A 13,122-nucleotide genomic window follows, 5' to 3' on the forward strand; every position below is an offset into this window, starting at 1 on the left:
TGATGAAATGCACTTTCCTATGTGAACCCTGAAAAAGAAGGCACCTACTAAGAAGGGCTGCTGGTGGCTAATTGGGCTAAAATATATTTAAAAAATAATAATAAAACAAAAACAAAAACAGAGCCTAGCAGCCATTTCTACACAGAGGCCTTTAACTCAAACTGCACTCCAGGGAGAAGCCCGCACTATGTTTCTGCCATTTGAACCAGCCCTTATACAGAAGTTCTTGAAATGCTATTTCAACAAATATAACTAAGGCTTTCCCTGTCCAATTGGAGCTACACAGTTTTAATCAACCGGAGCAGCTCTATTTTGACCAATCAGGACAGTGCCTTTTAGACCAAACTGCAAGGATTTGGAGTACTCATTTGCATGAGGACAGACCAGTCAGGAACCAGGGGTGGGACTTCCATCCATCTAAGCCAGTTTCCCTTGGGCTCTGAGAGCACACTTTTCCTTTCCATGAAAGACTGAAGGTTGTGTTTCCCTGGCTGAGCTGAAACACAAAATGTGTCTCACCAGAACAGAGTGGAAGAGACCAGCGCAGGCCAGAGCAGACTGGCACAGCACAGCGCAGACCAGTACAGTCCCAAACAGACCAGAAAGGAGCAGAGCAGAGCTGTCTAGCCAGAGAGGGGCCTGACAGCCATCCTATTTTCACAGCTGTGCTGTGTCAAAATTGAGCTCTTTTGCACTAAAGTTTCTTTCTTCATTGCACCCCACATTGGGGATTCCTGTTGGTGTTGAATTGACACCAAGAACCATCAATTGATACCTACTTAAAAACCACTTTTATGTGGAACAGATATTGATGCACTAATATTTCTAACAGCATTCTGCACAATAGCCAAAGGTGAAATGTCTGTTCATGGATGAATGAATAAACAAAATCTGGTATACATGTGCCGTAGCATATTATTCAACCTTAAAAAAAGAATAAAATTCTGACACATGCTACAGCATAGATAAACCTTGAAGACATTATATGAGGTCAGACACAAAAGGACAAACCTTATATGATTCCACTTATATGAGGCGCTGGGAGTAGTCAAATTCATAGAAATAGGAAGTAGAATGGTGGTTGCCAGTAGTAGGGGGAGTAAGAGCGCAGAGTTAGTGTTTAATGGGTACAGACTTCCAGTTTGGGAAGATAAAAGTTCTAGAGATGAATGGTGATGATTGCACAACATTGTGAATGCACTTAATAGCACTAAGCCAAACACTCAAAAATGGTTAATATAGTACATTTTGTATATACTTTGCCACACACAGAAACACTCTCATGGAGTCTTATTTAGCTTATTTTATGCCAAAATAAGCGAAGGCTTCACACCGTTGAAGGAAGATCATACAACAAAACCCAAAGGCCATCTAATGGCACCAGCAGTCCCCTATTGGAAGGCCAGAGTTTCCCATAGCTTTGCATGTACTGTGACCATTTTGGTTCTTGTTTATTCTGTCTTGACATTGACTAGTGAGAACAAGTATTGTGCGCTTAGCCTACAGCCTACATATGTTTCTTCTGGCTTATTGATTAAAAGCAATCTCTTCACTCATTGACCTCCTTAGGAAGCTAAGCCCTGCCTGGTAACAGTTGCCATGCCAGAGGGACTTTGTTTAAACAACATTCAAAAGTGTCACTAATGAGAAACCCTGCAATAAAGACTTTCATTACTTTTTGCCTTTACTCTCCTAAAGGAAAGTCATTTTTCTCAGAGTACTACATATAATCATTTCTAATAATGATAATAGTTTATTATTTTAGGCAGTAGATTATTTTGGTATAGTTGGTTTATAAGATTTGTCACACTCATCTATTTTCAAAAGAAACAGAAAAATACGGGCTTCCTAAGAAGCACCTCTTGGGGAAAAATTCTGGTTTATTACTACTTCAATGAGGATATTCAATGTACAAAATTTCCCAGAATGTTTTGTATGTATCAACAACATTAGAAAAATTACACTGATTAAAATGGTGAGATATCCCTTTCTAGCCATTGTATTCAGACTTCCAGTGGTAGGTTTTCTAACACAATATACTCTCTAATCCACTTTCTGAAATCCAGTTAGAATCGCATTCTTTTTACTTTTGCTAATTAAAGTTGTGGCACATATCAATGCTATTAGTTCCCTTCACCCCCATTATTATCACCAAACCAAAATATCATTTATGAGCTAAAGAACTGATGAAAAGACAATGTGGGGATGTTTCAGCCAACTGTGGTTCTAAATTAAAGTGCAGTGATGAAGGGGAAGGGTCTAGTCCAGAAACAAGTACAAAGGACCCATGGACATGGAAAACAGGGTGGGGATTGATTGTGGGAGCAGGGGAATGGGCAGAATGGGAGAGAGCAACCAGGGAAAAATTGGAACAACTGTAATTGAACAACAATAAAGTAAAAAATAAAAAAAAAGAAACAAAAGAAAATATATTGCTTCTTGTGCCAGTACTCAAATGCTGCCCTGTGTTAACAGTTTTATGTATAATATTTTTTCTCGATAATCTTCTTGATTGTAGAAATCATGACTTATATTTAACTGGACTCACTGTCCTTCCTGCCTATCTTGTCTTACCCCATGGACACCTCCCAAATAATAAGTATTCAATAAATCATTTACATTTTAAAAAGACAAATGATCAATAAACATATTATCAAATGTTTCTTAAAAAGGGGGGCACTAATGAAAACTTCCTTTTTAGAAGAGGCATATTTTTGTGATAAGAAGAATGTAAAGGTGTTCATCTTGTAAACTGGCTGTACCAAAGCAGCAATGGGTTTTAGGAATGTATAATACGCATATTCTGCACGTTTATTACCTCCCACTCTAATAGATACACTAGTAAAGCCTGTTTCCGTGGCAACAGAACATTGACTTTATCAGGAGTAGTGTATTGGTTTCCTACTTCTGTTGTAACAGATTACCACAAATTTAATGGCTTAAAAGAACACAAATGCAGTATATAGTAGTTGGAGGTCTGAAACGGCAATCACTTTAACTGGACTAAAAAGTCAAGGTGCCGTCAGGCCTGCCTTCTGGAGGCTCTAGGAAAGAATCTATTCCCTTGTCTTTTCTAGCTTCTAGAGGCCACCTATACTCCCTGGCTGGTGACTCCTTCCTCCACATTCAGAGTTCATCAGGGCAACCTCTATTTCTATCAGCCCATCTCCTTATTCTGCCTTGAAACTTCTTGTCTCCTTTTTAAATCATCCTTGCAAATTACATTGGAACAACCCACATAATTCAGGATAATTTCCCTTTCACAAGATTCCTAATGTAATCATATCAGCCAAGTCCCTTTTGCCATGTAAGGTAACATATTCACAGATTTGAAGGATTGAGGCTACCATAAGTTAATCTAGCAGAGGTAGCTATATCGCCAACTAAAATGTTACACTTACAAGCTTCTCTTCCAGATGCAGTTATTAAGATTAAATTTTGGCCAATGAAATGTAATAGGTGGACCTTTTGGGAAGAATGGTTAAAGGAAGTTGACTGAACTGGAAAGTGTATGCTTTTTGTTCTTCTTTCTCCCTTCTGCTTCTAAAACAGGCATGAGAGCTGGTGTTAAGCAGCTACCTTGGACCCTGAGGGTAACACTGTAAATGACTATGATAGTGAATCACAAAAGGTAGACTATGCCTGGCCTTTCAGGGCCACTGTAGCATCCTGAAATGCCAAACTTGGGGCTTATTTTACATAAAGGAATAAACTCTTGGGCATATAAGTCACTGTTTGTGCCCATATTAGTATCATCTGAACATAATTCTTGCCAAAATGATTGATAACCTAACTTAGCTGATCTCCTTTGTCAGTGGGTCAGAGGATATTTTTTGAGAGTAACATGGCACTATGTGCCTCTTTATTAGTCGGGATTTCAAACTAAATTTAGCCAAAAGAAAGAAAAAGAAAAGAGAGAGAAAGAGGAAGAGAGGGAGGGAAGGCGAGAAAGAAGGAGGAAAGCAGTGAGGAAGGAAGTTCTCATAACTGAAAGTTTCAGTTAGGGCTGGCACCAGGCACAGCCTGACTTTGGGTCTAACTGGCACACTCAGACCCAGGATGCCTTGGCCTCCGTGGGACTTCATCATCAGGCTGGTTATTCTCATGGTATCAAGACAACTGCAGCAATCCCATCTCCGTTGTGTCCTTATTGCCCTGAGCCCATAGGCAGAGTGAAAGCCTCTCCTCTCCTGAAGCCCCTGTAAGATCTCCTTAGGTCTCATTGATTTTAATTAGATTAAGTGCATATTTCTGAGTCAGTTACTGAGAGGGCTGCGGGTTGGGATAGACTGATTCATTTGGTGTATGCCTACACCAATCAGGACCTACCCCTACAGATAGGAGTGGAGTCTATCCCACACAAACAACATGGCTGAAAACCAGAGAGGGTGTAGTCAAGTGCCAAGTATGTAATCGAGACAATGAAAATTCAAAGAGATCTAGAAAACTTAGTATATCACCCCACATGTTTCATAAGAGACTTCTCCTTCTCCAGGAACCTAGAAAGAGAATTTGAGCCATAGAATAATCAGCAGAACCGCTTTTAGCTCAGGAAGTAAGAATTTAAAGCAAACCCTTTACGGTGCTAGTCATGACCATCCTCACCGTCCTTCACGCTGTTTACAGTACGGTTCATGGACTCTTTTCCTCTCCTAACTAGAAGCAGCTCATAGACAGTTCTCTTTGTGGTAGCTTCAAGGTTAAATCTACTCCAAGTTTATCTGCATATACATTTTGCAGGAGATTACATGTCCCTGAGACACTGTTTCCATGAGAACTCTAAGATGAGTAACGAGCTTATCGTTGTTGTTATGTGTGTAGACTCAGCAAATTTCTTTTTGTGTGCCATTCAGCCAGTCTAGCACCTTCAATGTTCAGGCTTTGTTTTCCCTTTCCTTAGTCTGTGTACACCAAATCGACATTCATATGCACACCCGACCTATCAGACAGAGTAGGTTCTTTTGCAAACAGGTTCCATCAGAAATAAAGTAAATTTTATTTTATTTCTTAATTTCTCCAAAAGACAGAAAAGAGACATCCATGTGGCCATGACTGATTTTTTAAAAAGCATTAACTATTATTAGTCATATTTATTTTTGTTTTCATTTGTTCAATACTATTTTCAGAACTATGACAGTTTAGATATAGCTAAATAAACCCTAATTCCCAATTTCTTCCTTCCCTTTCTTCTGTAAAAATAACCACTACCCTGAAGTTGGTATGTATAATTTTCATCCTTTTTTTATTTTGTGGAGTTTGATGACATTTTTCTCCATGTGTATATATCCAGATACAAGACTATGGTTTAATCCTAATATGGTTAGGATCACAGCAAGAAGCTGATGACACACTCGAAAGGGTAATGAGAACCAGGCTAATGAAGGAAGTGTCTACAGAGGTATGGACAGTGTTAAAGAACGAGACATGGTAAAACATCCAGGGAATAGAAACAGTAGGAAGCCCTCACCATCTCTGAACTTGGACTGGAAAAAGTAAGGAGTAATGTTTCTGGAACTGGGGGTGAGTTGCAGCACAGGACAGGGGTCTAACAGGAACTTGACCTTCACTAGCTGTAGTGTTGAATATGGTCGGGGATGCTGAGATTAAGTCCAGCAAGCAGGATGAGTGGCCAGCTACGCACGGAGGGCTGTGGCTCGCTCAGACCATCAGCAGTTATTCACCGCCCTCCGTTCCTTTTATTGGGTTGCAGAAAAAAAATTTTTTTAAAGTAACACTAAATAGAAACTAAAAGGGCTTACATGGTAACAAACATTCTTCCCACTAAGAGGGATAAACATTAACCTATATATAGAGCTACAGAGCAAAGCGGTAAATCACAAAGGTTCAAGGGTCTGTTCCACATCCGATATAGTCGCTAGGGGAGAGGAGACACTAATTTTCAAGCTTCTTTGTTCTTAGAGACTTGTAAACCGGCCCCCAAGAATCGTGTGCGAGTAAGGGTTCAAGGGTCCACACCATTCGACATTATCACTATGGGAAGGAGGCTTAGGTCTTCAGGCCTCTTTGTTCCCTGGATTCCGTGACCCAGCCACCAGGAGCCTTGTGCAGCTGCTGGCGCCGGCAAGACTCGTTTGCAAGTTCTTGCAAGCTGAGGTCACAGGACACTTGGGCAGGGGGACCCGCTTTCAGGCCCCCCGGCAGAGGGCTTGTGATTTTCGCCTACAGTAGCGGAATTACAGGATCTCAGTTGTTGCCTAAACCAAGGCCTACTAGGAAAAAACAGTACCAGACTCTCTTTCCCCGCCGCCTTCAATCTGCCCGCGCCTTCCATTGGCCAGCTGGAAGCCAGGAGAGGCTGTCTGACACTATCCATTAAAAGTAATTTTCTTGTGATATAAAACAGAAAAAAGCAGAAAATGGATCTGGAAAGCCAAACAGATAATACCATAATTGTTTTGTGTTTTAAAAATTAACATGAATATTATCATAAAGTATAATACATAAACTTAATTTTAAAATGATGTATAAATGGTTTCCTTCCACCTAACCATAAGTTGAAAGTTCAAGTTACTAAACTAGAAGTTTCATCTCTGCACACTACAATTGTACACCAATATGCATTTGGCAACAACAAAAAAGAAAAAGAGACAGAGAGAGGGAGAGAGAGGAAGAGACAGAGAGAGAGAGAAAGAGTTGGGCAGATTGAGCATCTTTAGAATTGCTGGGGCTCCACGCTTCACCTTGCGCTCATGGAAAACAGAGCTATAGCAGCTGAAATAAATGTTGTTAGCCCAAGAGCACCATTGCCCAGTTTTGTATGTTTTAAACAGCTTCATTGAGATATAATACAAATACCATACAATTCACCCATTAAACATGTGCAATTCAATTGTTTTAGTATTTTCACAGAGTATATGTGCATCTTTCACCACAACCAATTTTAGAACATTTTCATTAACCCAAAACAAAATCTCACACTTCTTAGAAATCACCTGAGTACTCTTCCTTTTTCAAATCTTTTGGTCAGTTGCTATAACACTGCAAAAACTAACATTACTATCTAATCTATGCAATTCCCTAACTTACACAGTTTACAATTTTCTTCTAAATTTTTACTACAAAATCTAAAGAACTAAAATAGATACATTATGGTAACCTACTGAATAAACTGGTAACATTAATGTTCTTCCATTATTTATAACCCTCAAACACAGATGCCCAAACTAATTTGTCAAACACATCAATAACTACATGTTCCCTTCTGACTCTTTTAAATTACTATTAGGTATGCTCTGAGGTTTTTAATTACTTTGGCTAGATTTCAATTATTTGGGACTGGTTTCAATATTATCTTAGATAGGTGAAATACCATGTAGGATAAAAAATTGTTTATAAGTTTTAAGTGTTATTAATGGAGACAAACACAAAGATCATGAAATACCTTGAAGGTAGTGCTTTTTATTGATTAATCAGAACCTTTGCTCATGTATTGTCTCTAATCTGAATTTTTTCATTGAATTGCAATGTACAGAAAAAAGTGGACGTTCAGAGGGGAACAAACAAAGGATTATAAAAGGGAGTATGTGTGGAGAAGACAGAAGTGGGGGGTTGGCATTGTTTCACTCTGAAAAGGAGAAGGCTGAGGAACAACTTGGCTGTCTCAGATTTAAAGAGAGGATATTAATCCATCTCCATCTCCAGAGGCCTGCTTTACACTCTTCCTGGACAATGCCATATACTTCTATTTCAGCTACCATTTGTTTCCCACATGAAGATTCTGGATTTACAGCTCTAGCCCTATACCTCTCTTTTGGTTCTAGGCTCACATATCCCATGGTTGTCTCTTGAAATAAATGGAAAGATAGAAGTTCTCAATGAGGAATAGAAACTATAAATCTAATTTTAAAAAACCAAATGGGAACTTTTAAACAGAAAAATATCATTTCTGAAACAAATGTCAAGAAACTCAGAAAATCCTCAAATATTCTTAGGAATGCTCTGCTCCCCCAAGTTACCCAATAGGATTAACATGTACCATAAAATTTTAAAGGTGATTATGTGGAATGAAACACATCTTTCCTGAGGCTGAATGAAATTTTGCAGGGGTAGGGTTAAAGACCTAAAACTTCTAGATATTATATTTACTTTATTCTTATGTGTACCAGGAAAAGGGATTGAGAAATTAGATCAATGAGAAAATACCTGGAAGATAAAAACATTTTGTTTGTCATTTTATTTTAGTGTTTAATATTTATTAGGGTTTTTAAATTACAAAAGGTATATATATTTATAAGTTTTTTCAATAACACAAAAGTACATAAACTATAAGCTGGAAGGAAGTTATCTCTCATCTATCAACTCCAATCCTGAAAATAAATACTGTTAACAGTTTCATATCTATCCAAGCTCTTTATTATGCATATAAAATAAATATATGTATCCAAAAGTTTTTCTTTTAAATAAAAATAGGATCATTTATGTATCTTACAATTTGTTCTTTTCATTCAGTGATGTATTTATTGTGTACATTTTTTCATTTTAGCACATTCAAATATACTCATTCTTTTTGATGGCTGCTTAGTGTTAATGCAATTACTTAACCACTTCCTATTGATGATTATGGTAGATTAGATTATGGATTCCACTTCTTCTCTCTTTTATAGTATCACCAACACCCTTACAATGGCTTCATAAATAGTCTTGGTGTAATTTCCCATGTCTTCCCTTGGACTTGGCCATGCTACTTGCTTTGGCCATTGGGATGTTATTAGATGCAACGCAAGCAGGGGCTTAAAATGTGCTTTACACTGTTGGGCTTGCCCTCCTTCTCCCATCATTCCCAAGAAGAACATGCTCTGGGTATGGAACAGAGCTTTCCCAGCCCATGTGTAGACATCATGAGTGTGAGAATTAATGCTTGCTTTTATGGCACTCATTTTAAAGTGGTTTTGTTAGGTGGTATCACTATAGTGATAGCAGACTTAGGTTTATTCCAATTTTTTATTATTATACAAAATTTTATAATCAATACATATATATCAAATTTCCTTTTTTTTTTTAATTTATTTTTAGAGAGAGGGGAAAGGAGGGAGAAAGAAAGGGAGAGAAACATCCATGTGTGAGAGATACCTCTGCTGGTGGCCTCTCACATGCCCCCTGCTAGGGACCTGGCCCGCAACGCAGGCACGTGTCCTCACTGGGAATTGAACCAGCGATCTTTTGGTCCACAGGCTGATGCTCAATCAACTGAGCCACACCAGCCAGGGATCTCTTGACTTTCAGCCAGATAAATTCTTCAAAGCATAATTGCTTGGTTAAATCTCAGTATTTTTGAAGCTAGATAGATAACATTGATGCTGGTAAATATTAATACTTGTTGAGCATTTTTCTACATTTCAGACTCTAAGTTTTTCATATGTGATGGAAACTGTAAAGGTATAAAAGGTTTGAGATTTCACTCTACTTGCAAGTTAACTAGTTATGCTGCCACAGTTTCATAGATGGATTCTGACAGAGACATGAGACTCCTGGGTCAGAGACAGATGACTTGTTACTCATGACACAGCATTAGTTCTCCTTGCTCAAGTACCAGAGGAGCTTCACAGATAGGCTCAGTGGATAATTGCGCATCCAAGTGGATTGTGTTATAGAAGGAGATTCCCAAGTTTAGGGAATCCTAATCTGTTGTAATGACGGTAAGCAAGCTTGCCCTTGGCTTCAGGGGCAGACACTATATATTCCAAGGCTGTTCGTTACACAAATATTCATGAAAAGATAGTCCAGAACAAAGGGCAGTCATAGAAATATAAGGGACCTATGGACAATTTCTCCAACTGATATTAACTTACTTAACCTTCTCTACTTTACAAACATAAAAATTAAAGCACAGAGTTTAGTAACTTTCCCAAGATCATACAGAAAAAGAGTCAGGCATAATGGTTAATATTTCTATGACAAAGATAGATTTCTGTTCAAGGAAAATCTTTAATGCTGTAATTGTAGTATATGAATCCAATGGAGAAAGGATGGACAATCTTTCTAAAATGGTGTCAGAATAAGTGGATGTCCATAAGCCAAAGCAAAAACAAACCCCACAATATGGACCTCATACCTTATTTGGAAAAATTAAATTTAAATGGATCGTAGAACTAAAGTTAAACATAAAATGATACAATGTCTAGAAGAAGGCATAAGAAAAAGTATGCAGGACATTAGGCACACCATTTTTAGGTATGATACCAAAAGCACAATCCATAAAAGAAAAAAACTTATAATCTGGACTCTATCAAAATTAAACACTTTTTCTCTTTAAAAGATACCATTCAGAGAATGAAAAGACAAGCTGTAGACTAGGAGAAAATGTTGTCAAATCATATTTTGGAAAGGGATGTATCTCAAAAAATTTCATTAGGGTGAAAAAAAAACACCCAACTTAAAAAAAAATGGGCAAAAGTTATGAGCAGACCTTTATTTTAAAAGATATATATATGATAACTAGGACTATGAAATCTGTTCAACATCATTAGTCATTGAGGACATGTAAATTAAACCACAACAAGATAGCACTATACACTTACTAAAATAGCTAAAAACTATATTGACAATAGTGATTGTGGATAAAAATGAGAAGCAACTGGAAATGTCATGCATTGTTGATGGATATACAAGATGGTAGAGCCACCTTAGAAAGCAATTAGGCAGTTCCTTACAAATTTAAACATACACCTACTATGTAACCCAGCAATCCCACTCCTAGGTATTTATCCCAGAGAAATGAAAAAGTTTATTTTTACACAGAAACCTCTATTTAAATGTTTTTAGCAGCTTTATTTATAATAAAAAACTGGAAACAACCCAGAGGTCCTTCAACCAGTGAGTGAATAAGTAAACCATGATGTATCCATACAGTGGAATACCCGTCAGCCACAATAATGAATTATTGATTAACGCAACAACATGGATGAATCTTAAATACATTTGATAAATGAAAGGGGTCAGACCTAAAAGAATATGATGACCCCATTAATATCACATTTTGGACAAGCAAAATTATAGATATGGAAATAATCAGTGATTGACAGGCTGAAAGGTGGGATAAGGAATTGACTATAGAGCAGAAGCATGATGGAATTTTGAGGATGAGGAAACTGTTCTGTATACAATAGTGGTGGGGAATATGAGACTAATAATTTATATGTGAATTAAATAATATCTTGGGCAGAACACAAGATAGAGTACAGACTGTGACACATGAATCTAACTGTATTACAAATAAATCAAATAGCCACACTGACGCAGGTAAGAAATGAATAAGCTAAGTGACTTTGGAAAACAGTGTTTTGACTGTATGCTATAAGGCTAAAGACAAAAAGAACTGTACCTAAGCAATATACAATAAAACTACTTTATATATGTATTAGAATTGAACAAACATGCAAATACATTGAGGATAATGAGAGCCTGGTTTCCTACAGCCATGGAAATAAGTTAAAAGCAGGGAAAGGAAAAGGTAGAAGAAGCTGTGGTTCTGGATTTGAGTGGGAATATCCACATGAACTCATGTTTTTGTGTGTATATATAATATATATATATATATATATACCATATTTTTCGTACTATAAGACATACCTGACTATAAGATGCACCTAAGTTTAGAGGAGGAAAACAAGAAAAAAAATATTCTGAACCAAATAGTGTACTAAAATATTTAATAAAATATAACAGAATAATATTTCAACCACATAAAATGAACAGCAGTGAACAGCGGTATTAAGAACCATCATCACTGTCATTGACAAATGAGGAGAGACTTTAAGGTTCAAGAACTCTTCTAGTTTTCTGGGAACCCCAAGAACTCATCATCTCTAGGGTCAGAATTTATGAAGCTCAGTTGCTGACAATCACTGATATCACTTTCTTTGCTATCTTCATACTGACCAGATGCCCTGATATTCAGCAGTAAAGAGGGACATTTAAGCATCCCCAGGGGTTTCACATGGGCCCATCGCTTCCTCTTCTAACAGCTGTCGCCACCACTGACAGGTCAGGTAATACACATCACGGTCTGTGATGCAATATTTGCTCCAAAAGATGTACAGACATTTCCCCCCCACTTTGGGGGAAAAAAAAGTTTGTCTTATGGAGCAAAAAGTACAGTGTGTATGTATGTACACACACACATATCCATGTCCAGAAGGTATACACTTACATGTCCAGAGGGTATCCAGCCATATAAGATGAAAAATAGAGACATTTATTAAAGAAGACACAAGATACAACAAACATTGTACATGGAATAATGATTCCTCAGTTCCCTTCAAAGTAGGCACCTTGGGACCTCACACAGTTCTCCCAATCACCATCAGCTGGCTTGTATTTTCTTGACCCTCACTGATCATTTGAAATCCCTTCCCTTTCATGGGTGATTTTACTTTTGGGAAAAGCCAGAAGTTGTGGGGCACCAAATCTAGGCTGAAGAGGGGCTGAGTCAACTGGGAGATTTGAAGTTTCATCAAAAATTCTGAATGAGATGTGATGCATGAGCAGGCACGTTGTCCTGATGAAGCTGCCAATCATCAGAGGGTCATAGCCATGGCTTTCTGAATCATCTAATTAGTTTCCACAGAGGAATTTCAAGCTTAATGCAAAATTTGATGCAGATTTGTTGCTCTACTTGTTCAGGCATTTTGAATGCAACAGCCACACAGCACACATGCTCACTCAATAGTTTTTACTGCTCCCACTCACTAGTACAGTGAAGTCATCACTGTTCACGCAAAGGCATTTCAGTCCACTCTCCCTGGCTGTCAGGTTACACTGATGTTGTGCAAACCATTTTTGTTATATTAACAATGGCTGGACTTTTTTCGGACAGACCTCATATATGTAAAATATACATACCGAAATATAGATATGAATGTATATGCATGGGTTGGTATTTACATATGTTCCCTATATTTCTGAGAGGAACTAGCAGCAGTGATACCCTACCATTCAGATTTTAAACACCATTCTTTAATCAAAAGGAACAGGGCTCCGTGGACAAGTGGTTGAATTCAGCGCTGGGCATGGAAAATAAAAGATGAGCCTAGAAATTTTGCATCGACAGAAAGGAAGGAAGTACTTTAAAAAAAAAAAAGGATGGACCTGAACAACTCCTTA

This window comes from Furipterus horrens, unplaced genomic scaffold (genome assembly GCF_987537825.1).
Source record: "Furipterus horrens unplaced genomic scaffold, mFurHor1.1.pri manual_scaffold_1, whole genome shotgun sequence".
Lineage (NCBI taxonomy): Eukaryota > Metazoa > Chordata > Mammalia > Chiroptera > Furipteridae > Furipterus > Furipterus horrens.